The sequence below is a fragment of the Penaeus vannamei genome, chromosome 24 (assembly GCF_042767895.1).
Source record: "Penaeus vannamei isolate JL-2024 chromosome 24, ASM4276789v1, whole genome shotgun sequence".
In the NCBI taxonomy this organism is placed as follows: domain Eukaryota; kingdom Metazoa; phylum Arthropoda; class Malacostraca; order Decapoda; family Penaeidae; genus Penaeus; species Penaeus vannamei.
Window position 1 is genome coordinate 6,175,894 of NC_091572.1, and position 15,000 is coordinate 6,190,893.

Consider the following 15,000-nt stretch of genomic DNA (forward strand, 5'->3'; position numbering starts at 1 on the left):
CGAATATAACCAACCAACAATACCACCGACCACAGCCCCCAAAACCTAAAAAAAAAGAATCCATAAACCCAACAGGAAACGGAATATGTAAAATAAACCCCCACGTGAATCTCATCTCCCAAACACTCCTTCACCGCCCACGCCTCACTCGCTGGTCCAGGCTCTCTTAGGTCATGACATCCACCAGGCATTCCGGGCGGGCACTGAACCCCCTGACCTTATGCGTCCCTGCTGATGCACGACCTCCGATGACCTCCGCTGACCTATTGACTGACGGTAGGACACTCTATCGTAATAAACAATCAGCTGGCGAGGTACAGGGGCTCATTAAGAAGGAATGATTTGCAGCAATGACATTGTTAATTGCTCGCCTTGACTGCTGTGTTGTAAATTATTTATGTAGATGTGCGGTGGAAGGTCTTCTGTGCTGGCTGGGCTTCGTAATTCATGTGGCGTATCTGTATATGTATGCGTGTACTTATACATGCACATACACTTTATCTATATCTATATCTATATCTATATATATATACATATACAAATTTATACACACACAATTATACATATATATGTATGTTTGTATGTACATAAATATACAAAAATATATAAATATACATACACACACACAATATATATATATATATATATATATATATATATATATATATATATATATATAGAGAGAGAGAGAGAGAGAGAGAGAGAGAGAGAGAGAGAGAGAGAGAGAGAGAGAGAGAGAGAGAGAGAGAGAGAAATGAAAAACTAAAATCACATACTCACCCGTCAAATCACAAACACGATCTACTCCCACAACACTTTGTTATTTCTCTCTCTACACTAAACACTTTGCAACCCTTATCCTCCGAAGTCTTTCCGTTGCAAATCCTGCAATCACCATCTCTCTCCACTTTCCACCACACACCACAGCCGAAAGTAAAGTCCTGGGGGGTGGGGGGGAGGGGCACCACAGGACCCGACCGCCAGGACCTTCGCTGAGATAATCACACTTCACGCTTCTATTTTGGCGATCAAGTCGAGTCCGTGAGCTTGGCAAGACCGCCGCCCTTCCTTACACCTCAAATTCGGGAGAAAATTGCAGAGTTCTTTGAGTCCGATAAATTACGAAGCTGTTGAACAGAATTGGTATTATCATTACTTTTTTTTCTTCGTCAGTTATAACCGTGATAAAAATGTGTTTTCGATTTTGGGATCATTTGGGTGAGATAAGCATTTTTTTTGTCATTTTTCCCTTGAAGGTTTATCAATTACTTTCTCTTATTACTGCAATTTCAGCAAACTAAATGTTTCCATAATCTAAATCTAGGGAAAAACTGCTAAATAGCGCATACCAATATTTCGTCATTTAACTATGCATTAACAATAATTTAGACTTATTGGTTGTACATTATAAGAAATTCGTATAACATAAGGAAAATAACTGCATTTGCAAGTAAACGAAAAAAAAACGTGATTGCTCCAGTAAGGCAGTGAATCACAGCAATCACAGTCATAATCATAAATCATAGTATGTTATTTGTCAAAAAAAAAAAAAAAAAAAATCGACGCTTTTCTACAATAAAACAAATCTCGTTTCCAGAAAACAAAAATCCTTTATCGACCCACGCGCGCGCACTGTAAGCCCCGATCCTTTAAAAGCCACAAATCCATTCCACTGCACGAATCCACCACGTCAACCACCCGACTGACCGCTCTCCGTCTCCTCTCCCGCGAAACAGCTGCTCACACGCCCGCCAACCCGCCCTCTCTCCTTTCCTCTCGCGCGCTGACTGACCGCCGCCGACCCTCTGCGGTGGCGACAGCGGCGTGTACACCCATGTGCGCACGTGGAGGTGAGTGTATGTGTGTGTGACCTTCGCAGGGTGACACACGCCCTCTCGGTCCCGGCCTGATGCACTGCTCTCATGGCTCCCCACAGGCTGGCGAGGGAGCGTGCTTGCCCTTACGCAAAGCCCATTACGTGTACATAATGCACGCGCACATGTTCCCCATAGACCTTTTACACACACACACACACACACACACACACACACACACACACACACACACACACACACACACACACACACACACACACACACACACACACACACTACGCACTACACCCCCCCCCACACCCACACGCTACGTACTACACTCCCCCCTAACACACCCACACCCACACACGCACACACACAAACTACGCACTAACCCCCCCCCACACACACACACACATTTCATAAAAGGACAAACAGACCATACTCGTTTTTCTGACGTAGTATCATGCAATCAGACTTACACAACACCGAAAGAGAGAGCGAAAAAAACGGACCTATGGAAATCACTTAACAACAATCCCACTTGCGATTCGACATAATCAAAATATGTGATGGAACTGATTAAATGCAAATTACCATAACAATCCCTTCGCGAAAGAAAGCCTAAGGTCAAAGCGGACAAAAGCCGACCTTTTAGTCCGCGACACACGCGCCCTCATTCGACCTCGATTACCTACGTCGGTTCATAAAAGATTACCCTCGCCAGGTGGGTCTGCTCTCCCTTCGCCTTTGTCAGGACGAAGGGTGAAGGTTGGGGCTCACCTGGCTCACCTGTGCCGTAGGTGGCATCCGGGAGGGGCAGGTGCCAGGAGAGGGCCGGATAAATGGACCTCCGCGAGTGGGGAATATGGGAGAGGATTTGTCAAAGAAAATAATGAAAATAGTAAGAATGATAGATACATGGTTAAGAAAGAGAGAGAGAGAGAGAAGCTGAAACAGACGGATAGACATCAAGACCAATCAATCTATCAGCTGCTGTACCATCATCAAAGTAGCTACAGATTTGATTATTATAGTTTTGTAAGAAATTGAAATATGGACGTTAGGAAAGCCCAACGTCAAACATCTCAATAAAACATATGGTGACTACGAACATTCTCATCAATATTACACCATCTTTTCCTTTCGAGGTGGAAACCAACGACAAATCAAACACCAAAAACATCACACATAAAAGAAGAAACAAACCGCAATTGAATAATAACGTCATTCGGTTGTTATCGCAGATTCAACGGCGCCATTCGCTCGTTCTCGCAGACTCCAGGTGTTTGACAAACGACGCAACCAAACCGCGCCGCCCTTTCGCTCCTGTCATTAAGAGCTGGCAGCGTTAAGTCGGTCTTCACATCCGACACGAGAGGCAGCCGACCACACGCCAATCCCGACGCCGACCGACCTTGTGGGAGACGAGGCGGTCGGATGCAGCAGTGCCTCTTGCCACGCGCCGCTTCTGCCGTTTCGGATGTTTTTCTTTTTCTTTTCATTTCTATATTTCTTGCTTTCCTTCTCTTTTTCTTTTCTATATTTTCCTTCCCCCCCCTTTTTTTTTAGCTTTCCTTCCTTCCTTTTTTCCATCTTCCTTTATTTTTTATTTTTTCCTTCACTTTCTTCCCTGTATGATCGCCGATGCTCGTTTTGCAGCTTGTTAAGATCTGTTCCCGGTCACGTGTTCCTTGTCACAGACTCGGATTTAATTTCTTGGTGACTGAATTATTGTTTGTGGTGAGAGTTGGTGGCTGAAATGTTGTTTATTGCGGCTGAAACGCTGCTTGCCTTGTTTGCTTCTGGCTTTATTGCTTATTTTTTTGGCTAGTTTCTGACGTTTTTTCCCACGTACTTTAGTTTTCATATTTTTCCCAATATTCTCCCTTCATTCCTACTATTATTTACCTGTCATAGTGACTCTCTTGCTATCTATTTGTCCATCTCATATTCTTTCTTCTTCACAACAATCATCATCATCTGTGTCCTTCAACTTCAAAACACTCGCACATCTCTTTTTTTTTCTTTCTTTTTTTTTTAATCTCCCTGGCGATCATCCAGACTTCAAATCCATAGACGTTATGAGTCAGAAACCCGTCTAACTTGCTCCTTATCGCCGCCTGTGCTTGAGAGAGAGAGAGATGAGACGCGAGATACGAAACTCGTCCCTATGACGTCTGGCAGGTAAAGCTCACCTGTCCCCACTGATGGTCGTCTTCTATTACTTCGTTCTTATAGGTTTATAGTTTTTTTTATTTATTTTTTTCATTCTTTTTTATCTATTTATTATCATTTTCTTTTTGTCAAAGGTTTCGAAAGAGTTTGATATCATTTGTATTTCTTAAAAGGTCGGGGTGAACCTGCTTTACCCACGGTCAGCACTGGTTTTCAGAAGTCGTTGGCTGTTTTGGGTAATAATATCATAACAAATCGAGCTGTTGCTGATTCCTACTGCCTCGCGTGTTATGATTGCTCCTGGTATTAGATTTTACGTGATGCAATGGCGCGTTCGGCCAAGGTTTAAATGTCAAATGTCGGACTGCCAAATCAATCCGTGTTTTTGAGTCGGTGGATTTTTACGTATCGTTTGATGGCAGTTTTATGAAGCTCGTTTTTGTGAACTTCTACTTGCCTAACACAACGAACTGTTCGGCCCATTACGTAACTTCCCTTAGTCCAAATCCCTTTTAATAGTGATGCAATCGTACCTTTCTTTTCCTAGTATATCTCCCCCCTTTCCCTTATCCACTTTTCATATCTCGTTCTATTTCTACTAACCCTCATCTTCAACCCTCTGTTCTTTACTTCTTTCGTTCTCCCTTTTTTTCCTTTATTCCTTCTATACCCTCTTTCCATTAGCCCTCCCCACTCCCCCCCTTCTCCCCTTCCCTCACCTGACATCCCACCTCCTCTCTCTTCTTCTTCCTCTTCCTCCTCCCTCTTCTTCTTCCTCTTCCTCCTCCTACCTCCTTCCCCTTCTTTTCCCCTTCCACCTCTATCACACTTAATGGACTTGCGATACTAACACCTATTGCCCAATTTTTTTCCCACGCTATGGCCATAGATCGCAGAAATAGGGGAGGTAGGGATGTTGGAAGAGGAAGAGGGAGGAGTAGGAGGAGGAGAAGGAGGGGGAGGAATAGGAGGCAGAGGATGATAATAATGAGGATGAGGAAGAAGAGGAAGCGAAAGAGGAAGGGGGAAGGTAGAGCAGAAGGAGGAGAAGTAGAAGGAAGAGTAGGAGACCAGAAGAAGAAAGAGGAAGAGAATAACAATGATAATAACATGCTGATAATGGGCCGAAAAGAGGGGGGAGGGGGAAGGGAGGAGAGAGGAATATCACATTGAATCATAATGGAGGTTATTACGCAAAGATGGTGTGTCGGACGCTTGCCATAATGACCGCCAGCCACGCGAACAGGTAAGTACGCTGGACCGTGGGAATCCAGGGTGACGTAGGAGGACGGGTGCAATACAATAACAAGAATAGTGTCAATAATGATGATAATGGCTATGGTGAAAAATGACGAGAATGATAAGGAAGTGGTGGTGGTGGTGGTAATAGTGATGATAGTGGTGATGAATGATAACAGTTATGATGACGATATGATGACAACAAAACACTATTTAAAAAGACGATATTAAAATCAAAAAATAAAAATCACGATGACAAGTGACAATCTTGAGATGTTTGAAAACAGAATCTCATTATGTATATGTGCTCGTTGCCCTCTCGCGCCAAATTATAAAATAAAAATGAAAAAAAAAAATAAAAAGAATAATTAAACCAAAAAGTAAAAATAAAAATAAAGATATAAATAAAAAAATTATTTTAAAAATAGAATAAAACCAAAAAGAAACAAAAAATAAAGATATAAATAAAAATACAAACAAGAAAACACCAAACATGGAAAAGGAGGGAAACAACGAACAGCTGATGCGCTAAAAAATGTCTGCGGTGTAGCAGAATAAACCAGAGAATTTGTACCGAGTTTAAATAGGAGTCCATTACAGGCTTAACGATCACATCAGTGGGCCTTAACGATCGCCGGAGACCTAGTTTGCAATTGGACCTTAACGACCGTAACGTGTCAGAGGAAACTGCTTTTTGGCGCCAAAGTGTGAATGAACGAGGGGCTGGAGGGAGGGAGGGAGGGAGGGTGGATGGGTGTGTGTGTGTGTGTGTGTGTGTGTGTGTGTGTGTGTGTGTGTGTGTGTGTGTGTGTGTGTGTGTGTGTGTGTGTGTGTGTGAGCAGAGAGAGAGAAAGAGAGAGAGAGAGAGAGAGAGAGAGAGAGAGAGGAGAGGAGAGGAGAGAGAGAGAGAGAGAGAGAGAGAGAGAGAGAGAGAGAGAGAGAGAGAGAGAGAGAGAGAGAATATCAAATAAACCGGAACAGCATTACTCTCATATGTCCTTCCCCTTTGCAAATGTCATCAACTACTTTTTCATTCATTCATCGCCAATGCCACCTTATCATTGCTATCATTATGTTCATTATATATTCATTACTACTATTGTTATTCACTATACCTCCGTATCATGTCACACAATACTCACACATACATTTCTTGGAATAAAACAAACTCCTTATAACTTGTAAATAAATAAATGAAAACGAATGACTAAAAAATAAAACAAATATATAAACAAAAACGAATAAAAATAAAATAAATAAAAAATAAACATAAATCTAATGAAGGTAATGCAAATTTAAACAATGGATTAACCTTAATCATAAACTATGCTTCCGTTTCCTGATGCCCATAAAAATTAGTACAAAAATAGTGGAAATGTCCTTTGTACCTATCTATTTACATCCGTACAACAATTTTATACATACGACCCTCTATTTCTTTATCTATCTACCAATTTGATCGTCATTTTACCTGTTCCCATCTATTTACTTCTCTCTATTTATCTATATTTACTTCTCTCTATCTATCTATATCTATTTACTTCTCTCTATTTTCTGTATCTGTTTGTCTATATCGATTTCTGTATTCACCCATCTCTATCTATCAATTTACTCATTTCTATCCATCTGTCTATCTACTCACCCATCGCTCTATCTCTCTCCATCTCGACCTCTCAACCTACATACAAATCACTTTACCCGAAGAATGACGACACCCGTGGAGTCAGCGCCATCTAGAAAACGTGCGCACAACTAGCTCCCTTGCACAAACCTGTCCATCTCAACGCCATCTAGTAAACGTGCGCACAACTAGCCCACTTACGCAAACCTGTCCACCTCAGCGCCATCTAGTAAACGTGCGCAAACCTGTCCATCTCAGCGCCATCTAGTAAACGTGCGCAAACCTGTCCATCTCAGCGCCATCTAGTAAATGTGCGCACAACTAGCCCCCTTGCGCAAACCTGTCCATCTCAGCGCCATCTAGTAAACGTACGCAAACTTGTCCATCTCAGCGCCATCTAGTAAACGTGCGCACAACTAGGCACCTTGCGCAAACCCGTCCATCTCACGCTAGGCATTGCGCAGGGTTCTCATGGACGGCGTGTGTGTGTAAGGAAGAAGGACCTTTCGTCAAAGAACTTCCCACGGGTTCTGGAGGTCACGGTTCCAAGAGATTCTGAGGACGTGGTTAAGACAAGGCGTATGTTTATCCCCCGGGATTGGAACTTTATGGGTTCTGACTGCGACGAAGTTCAGATGATGAAAAAAATCATATATATATATATATATATATATATATATATATATATATATATTCGGCATTTGGGGTAATTATTTAATTAGTAATTTTGGAGTTTATACTGTATTATTACTACTATTATCACTATTATCATCATTATTATAATAATTATTATTATCATTTCCATTGGGGGATTAATATTTCCGGGTCAGGAACTCAAGGACTACTTTCGTACCCATGTCCTGGAAGATGGAAAAATCCTCTACTTACATAACAGGAAAAGCAATATTTCATTTAAAGACGGGTGGGAGGTTACTCTTCACCACACTGCTGTAGCATGTGGTTGGGGCAAGTGACACTTGTCTGCTACATATATTCATTTTGTAATTACTAAAAAATAATAATAAATAAATAAAAAAAGAAAAATCTTAAAAGTTTGACGCACTATATCGTCATTTCATTATCTTTCTTTTCCTCGGAAGATTTTACCAAGGGAACCTATTTTTGTTTCTATGACGACCATCCCAATCCGACTGGATTTCCTCCATTCAATACGACGTCATCCATTCAACGCAAGAGAAACCCCGATTACTAGACACTTCCTTCGGTCGCCACTTCCCTCGATCATCACCTGCCTCGGCCGTCTCTTCCTTCGATCGCCACTTCCCTCGATCATCACCTGCCTCGTCCGCCACTTCCCGCGGACGAGACTTCACACCGAAGCACCGAGGGCGGCGGCGCGACAGCCGGACGGACACACGGGCGGTTCCAAATCGGTTAAAAATTAATCGTTTGATGAAGACACAATCGGCTCCGTGAAGGGTGGCTGGTTCCCCGTCACCGAAACGCAAGGTCAGTCCAATTTTTTTCCCCTCAGCGCCTCACGGAACGTCAAGTCTGCTGGAAAAGTCCGTTGCATTCCAGCGGCGCGAGAACCGACTCTGCACGGCGAAGGCGAATCGCGCGGGTGTCGACACGGTGAGGCAAAATGTGAAGCAACGTATCTGTTCTTTTTTTTATTATTATATTAGTGTGAATTCGGCAAAGCTTGTGACATCGCGTGGAAGATGTCTTTTGGGCAATCTAGATACCAGATGGGGGTTGTGTGTGTATTTCTTTCGGTATTGTTCAATTCGAGAAAGAAAGTCAAATGTGGTCTGGTTTTTTGTAGTCATAAAATGTTTAAGTACCGTTAAACATAGGATTCAACGCGGCTTTTTAACAAGACGCTACCGCCCTCTCAAAACAAGCTAAGAAAATATATAAAAATAAATAATAAAAAAATATCTAACGGCACATAAAAAATATACGAACACCACCATCCTCCTCATATTCCTCAAAAAGACATAATCAAAGGATAATAAGAATGAAAAAAGAGAAAGCTCGCCCAACCCCACAGTTTCCGTCAGACCTTCGAACAAATGCATGTAAACACCAGAGCGCTCGAACTCGCGCTCGTGCCCCGGGGAAATGGTTATTGCGGTTCTGTGCTTCACCTTTGCCTGGAGGAGGGGGAGGGGGCAAGGTCGCAGGAATGGCGGAGGGAAGGGGGAGGGTTGGAGATAGATAGACAGGCAGACATATATAAATAAATAAATATATATATATATATATATAGAGAGAGAGAGAGAGAGAGAGAGAGAGAGAGAGAGAGAGAGAGAGAGAGAGAGAGAGAGAGAGAGGGAGAGAGAAGAGAAAGAGAGACACAGAGAGAGAGGGGGGGTAGTTAGATGGAGAGGGAAAGAGATAGTAGATAGAGAGGAAGGGAGGAAGAGAAAAGAAAAAGAGAGATGGGTAAATATAGATGATAGATACAGAGAGAGAGAGAGAGAGAGAGAGAGAGAGAGAGAGAGAGAGAGAGAGAGAGAGAGAGAGAGAGAGAGAGAGAGAGAGAGAGAGAGAGAGAGAGAGAAGAGGGGGAGCAGTTAGATAGAAAGAGAAAGACACAACACAATATATGAACAGGTGAAAGTGATGAAATAAAATCATCAGAAGGTAAACACTGAAATATGAAGATGAATATGGCAAGCTACTGATGACTCATTCAATTGACAGACTGGTGAAAATAATTATTTGATGACTGATCTTGTTCATCCATTGTTACCTGACAGACTCCAGTATTAATAATTCTTTGAAATACATTTTTTTTCGTATAGGTGACATTCAGTTCATTATCGTCAAAGGTACAACCTCACCTGAATAAACAAATAAAGAAAAAAAATCCACAAAAACACGACATTATGACTAAAGATACAAGAAAATATAAAATAAATAGGTGACAAAATATTAAATCACAGCGCGATAATGGCAGTTTCAAATTAAGATATTGCGCAAGTGTGTGGTTCAGGAATAGCATTATCTCGGCCCATGACCTGCCAGCTGGAGGATAATTTTCTAAAAGAAAAAAAAGAGAAACATTTCTAAAACTTTTTTTCTCTTGTGGGTAGAAGTTTCATTTCTCTCTCTCTCTTATTATTCTAAAAATAGGAAAATGAGCTTATGATATTTAATGAATGAACAAAAAATAATGGCGATGCGATATGGCGATGGTAATACGAGTAATAACGATAATGTCAATAATAATGATAGTGCGAATGCTAACGACAATAACAATTATAATGAGAAAAATAAGAGAATAATAACATCAACACGAAATTTATAAATCCATCACGAAATATAAGCAAAAGAAACAAACACGAGAGCACGATAAAAAAAATCTCGATAAAAAAAAACCAACGACGAGGAAGAGTCCGCGCTAAAAAAACAAAAACAAAAAAAATAAAAGAAAATAACCAAGCGCACAAAAATGCAAGGTGCAGGAAACTTCTACATAATTGCAACACGAACCGACGTAATGTCTTCGCGAAGGACAAGTTCCCTCCCCCGTTGCAACATCTGCAATTGCGGCTCCTGGGTTGTGATAGCAGTTTTACAAAAGGAGGGAGAGAAAAGCTAACGGGGAAGGCTAGATCAGTAGTAACTCGAGGAGGTGTCATGGCGTCCCACAGGGCTATTTTGAAGCTTCTTCAATGAAGATATAACCATTAAAATCATTATTTTCCATCCTTTCTGAATATTAAAAAGACCAAACTGATCGACCATATTCACAAAACCGTAACATTTGTAACGTCATCAAAATCAACCCCACGTGCTTTTTTTTCCCAAAAATAGAATCAGACGCCATAACATCTCCTCGAGTTGCTACTGATCTAGCCTTCCCCAACAGCTAACGGTGTTCCGGGGAAGGGAATCGTCGGGAGAATTCTGTGGCCGGAGTCATAAGGGCGGTTTTTATACCTGGACACTTTGGTACAGATAGATAGATACAATGATAGATGGAGAGATACGGACAGGCTAACATACAACACGCACACAAATATGTGTTAATATACATATACATATCTATATCTATATCTATATCTATATCTATCTATCTATCTATATATATATATATGTATGTATATGTATGCATGTATGTATTTGTTTGTGTCCATGTGCGTTGGTTGTTTTGTTGTATGTGCACAAATATACGATTATTTTTGAATCCGCGATGAATAGCACTTACACCAGAAACTCAAGGGCGTTAAAAAACACACACCGTATAAGAAAACTGCCGGAATATTTCCCCCGTACCGTAGTTTACCGTTATGTCTGGAGGGCAGAATGTCCAGTTGAAGGTGCCATTGGAGTGCCAGTCCGAAGAAAAAGAAGAAGAAGAAGAAGAAGAAGAAGAAGAAGAAGAAGAAGAAGAAGAAGAAGAAAAAGAAAAAGAAAAAGAAAAAGAAAAAGAAAAAGAAAAAGAAAAATAAAAAGAAAAAAAGAAAAAGAAAAAGAAAAAGAAAAAGAAAAAGAAAAGAAAAAGAAAATGAAAAAGAAAAAAAAGAAAAAGAAAAACAAAAAAAAGAAAAAGGAAGATAGAGAGAGAGATAGAGAGAGAGAGAGAGAGAGAGAGAGAGAGAGAGAGAGAGAGAGAGAGAGAGAGAGAGAGAGAGAGAGAGAGCACCTAATAAAGTCATTCATCATTGCGTATTGCAGATTCTTGCTAAAAAAAATCGATTTTAGAGTCACCGCGATTCCTTCTTCTTCTTCTTCTTCTTCTTCTTCTTCTCCTCCTCCTCCTCCTCCTCTTCGCCCCCCCCCCACCTCCCAGCGCCTTAGCCTTCAAACCTGCCTTCTGCCTTTCCACATCCCAGTGGCGAAACTCCGGCAGGTGACCCACGCTGACCGGCGAGGCGAGAGAGAAACGTGGGAATTTGCACCTAAGGCAACACCTCCTGCAAAAGTCTATGTACACAATTAGGTCAGGGGAAAATATTTGTATATCGCAATCCAGTCCAATTTTTTTTTTTTCTTGGCAGAGGTGCGCATTTACGTTCCCTGTTTCTGTTACGTCTGTACGAGCCTAAAGGGATTTCTATTTTCGTCCATACGTGTCTAAAGGAATTCTTATTTTCGTCTATACGAGCCTCAACGAATTTACATTTTCATCCATATGACCCTAAAAGAATTTATATTTTCGTTCATACGAGCCTAAAGGAAAATACATTTTCGTCCATACGTGCCCAAACGAATTTATATTTTCGTCTAAATGAGCCTTAAGGAAATTACATTTTCGTCCAAACGAGCCTAAAGGAATTTACATTTTCGTCCACACGAGCCTAAACGAATTTACATTTCCGTCCATATGAGCCTAAAGGAATTTACATTTCCGTCCATATGAAACTAAACGAATTTACATTTTCGTCCACACGAGCCTAAACGAATTTACATTTTCGTCCACACGAGCCTAAACGAATTTACATTTTCGTCCATACGAGCCTAAACGAATTTACTTTTTCGTCCATACGTGCCCAAAGAAATTTAAATTTTCGTCCACACGAGCCTAAACGAATTTACATTTCCGTCCATACGAGCCTAAACGAATTTACTTTTTCGTCCATACGTGCCCAAAGAAATTTAAATTTTCGTCCACACGAGCCTAAACGAATTTACATTTTCGTCCACACGAGCCTAAACGAATTTACATTTTCGTCCATACGTGCCCAAAGAAATTTAAATTTTCGTCCACACGAGCCTAAACGAATTTACATTTTCGTCCACACGAGCCTAAACGAATTTACATTTTCGCCCAAACGAGCCTAAAGGAATTTACATTTTCGTCCACACGAGCCTAAACAAATGTACATTTTCCCACTTTGTTTCCCGACCAACGCGAAGGTCGAACGCTAGCATCCTTGCTTTTTTATATATTCATCTTCTTACATCGGCATTTCCCTCTAACCGCTAAGGTCATGCCGGTGACTACACAGGAGTTCCCTCATACCTCCTGCAAGACGGTTCTCAGGCTCGGGTGTCTCAACTCGACGTGTGGGAGACGAGTGTGCCGCTGAAGAATGCATTCGACTTCCCACGAGGAACACGCGGCATCGCAGTACGTCTGTCGGTAGCGTTTTACCTAACCTTACCTTACCTAACTTAAAATTAAACTTACCTTAGCTAAGCTAAACTAAGCTAACCTAACCAACCTTAGCTAAGCTAACCTAAGCTAACCTAACCTTCCACAGATATTTCCCGGTTCCCACGTATCAATCCTTCCTGGATATGACAAGAGAATCTAGCATAGGCATATAGAAAAAATCTTTGCGAATGGGAAAGGCTAGATTAGTAGCAACTCGAGGAGGTGTCATGGCGTCTAATTCTATTTTTGGAAAAGAGCACGTGGGGTTTATTTTGATGACGTCACAAAAGTTACGGATGCTTTGTGAATACGATCATTTTGATCTTTTCAATTTTCAAAAAGGATGGAAAAATAATGATTTTAATGGTTATATTTCCACTGAACACTCATCAAAACAGACGCCATGACACCACCTCGAGTTGCTACTGATCTAGCCTTTTCCCTTCGCGAATCCGGCGGCCGGTTTTTCAAGATGTCCAGGCCGCCCCGCAAGGCACCGGCGACAAGCAACCTTTCAAGATGAAACAATAGATGGCGTTGCGTGCCTGTTTCTGTGGGAAAGACGACCTGTTGCCGAGGATTGTTTACCGCCGGAAGAGCGCCGTAAGAGTGGCGTGTCAGCGATAAGTACCTGACATCACTCAGCCTGTCGCGTCGAAACTGGCGAATTACCTTGGAAGGGAAATTTTGCGTCATCGGTAGCCATTGCGGGATCGGATGAAACTCGTATTCTTTTTTTTTTTTTTTTTTTTTTTAGAATTCGGGTGTATTTTTTTTTCTTTTTTTAGAATTCGGTAGATCATACTATCGGGTGTCTTTTTTTTTTTTTTTTTTTTTTTAAGAATTCGGTAAATCATTGATTCGGATGTCCAAAATCTCTCTCCCGGGTTCTACATATCCACATTTATTTTTTGAGCCTCCGAGATCGATCAAAAGAGCACAGCAAAAAAAAGAGTGAAAGCTTCACCGTTCCCGCCACGGTTCTGAGAAAGAAAATCGCATCACTCCACGAACGCCAAAACTCCGGATAAATGCACATCTCTGAGGTTGAGTCTCGACGCTTGAGATTTATATGAGAGCCCGAGATCGCCGCATCAGAGCTGTGATTAAAATAAATATGGGTGTGTTTGTGCGAGCGACAATTTCTAATTTCAAGCTCCGGTGGGGATATTCCGTGTTGTTTATCTCTGTCTCTCTCTCCCTTCTTCCATCTCTCTTTCTCTGTCTCCTCCCACCCTTCCTCTTCTCTCTTTCCTACCATCCCTCTAGCCCGCTTCTTCTCTCCATCCCTCCCTCCCTCCCTTTCTCTCTCTCTCTCCCTCCATCCGCCCCCCCTCTCTTTCCATCTCTCCCTCTCTCTCTCCTTCCTACTCTCCCTCCCTCTCTCTGTCCAACTCTCCCTCCCTCCCCCCTTCTCCTCTCCCTCTCCCTCTTTTTTATTCCGAGAACCGAGTAAGCGCGCAGAAGCAGAACCCTCAGCAAAGGAGTCATGTCACACTGTGGCTTCGCACTAAAGTTTCCCGAGGTAATGTCCCCGAGGGCTCGTCACATACCAGGAAGGCGCCCGACCAGCGTGACGACGTGACGAGGGCAAAGGGGAGCGCCTGGTGACACCCTAGGAAGCGTCACGGAGGGTTCAGTGTGTTACGGTGACGGCGGAGGACGGTGGGAGGGAGAGAGAGAGTTCGCAGTCAGAGCCGCAGTTGGAAATTCAATATGGCGTCGGGATTCGTCTCTGTTATGATTGGTCTTTTTTACTGACAATTTTTTTTTCTATTTTTAAGATGAAGACATTACAAAGTCCTACAAGTTAAAACAAAGTTAAAGTCCTGTGGGTGATACGACAGGAATTTTGCGGCGGATGCATAAGATTATTTCCTTTCTGTTTATAGATATTGGAATGAGACTATTAAGCAATCATAAATCTTGAAATATCTCCCCCCCCCGCCGATATAATGAGTATATTCAGGCGGATCCAGCGGATTTTTGAGGATATCCGGAAGGGAATGAAAACACTCACACCTCAGCGAAGGGAACAAGGTCACGTGACCACAGGGAGGGCGTTAAATTCA

The 15,000-nt window shown here is 41.9% G+C and overlaps 1 protein-coding gene across 15 annotated transcripts in view; it reads right to left on the reverse strand.

The window, feature by feature from the left end:
• LOC113826247 (harmonin) overlaps nucleotides 1–15,000 on the reverse strand; it is a 208,498-nt gene that overhangs the window by 53,022 nt on the left and 140,476 nt on the right. For 7 of the 15 annotated variants that reach the window (XM_070138305.1, XM_070138315.1, XM_070138314.1 and 4 more), the window contains exons 1-2: nucleotides 1,708–1,852; nucleotides 781–1,127 (exon numbers count right to left, since the gene is read on the reverse strand). The exons of 5 other annotated variants lie outside the window; for them this stretch is intronic. The gene's annotated coding sequence lies outside the window, so the exon portion shown is untranslated. Of the gene's footprint in view, nucleotides 1–780; nucleotides 1,128–1,707; nucleotides 1,853–15,000 lie in introns of those variants that run through there. 3 more of the 15 variants (XM_070138310.1, XM_070138313.1, XM_070138307.1) reach the window with 1 other exon arrangement.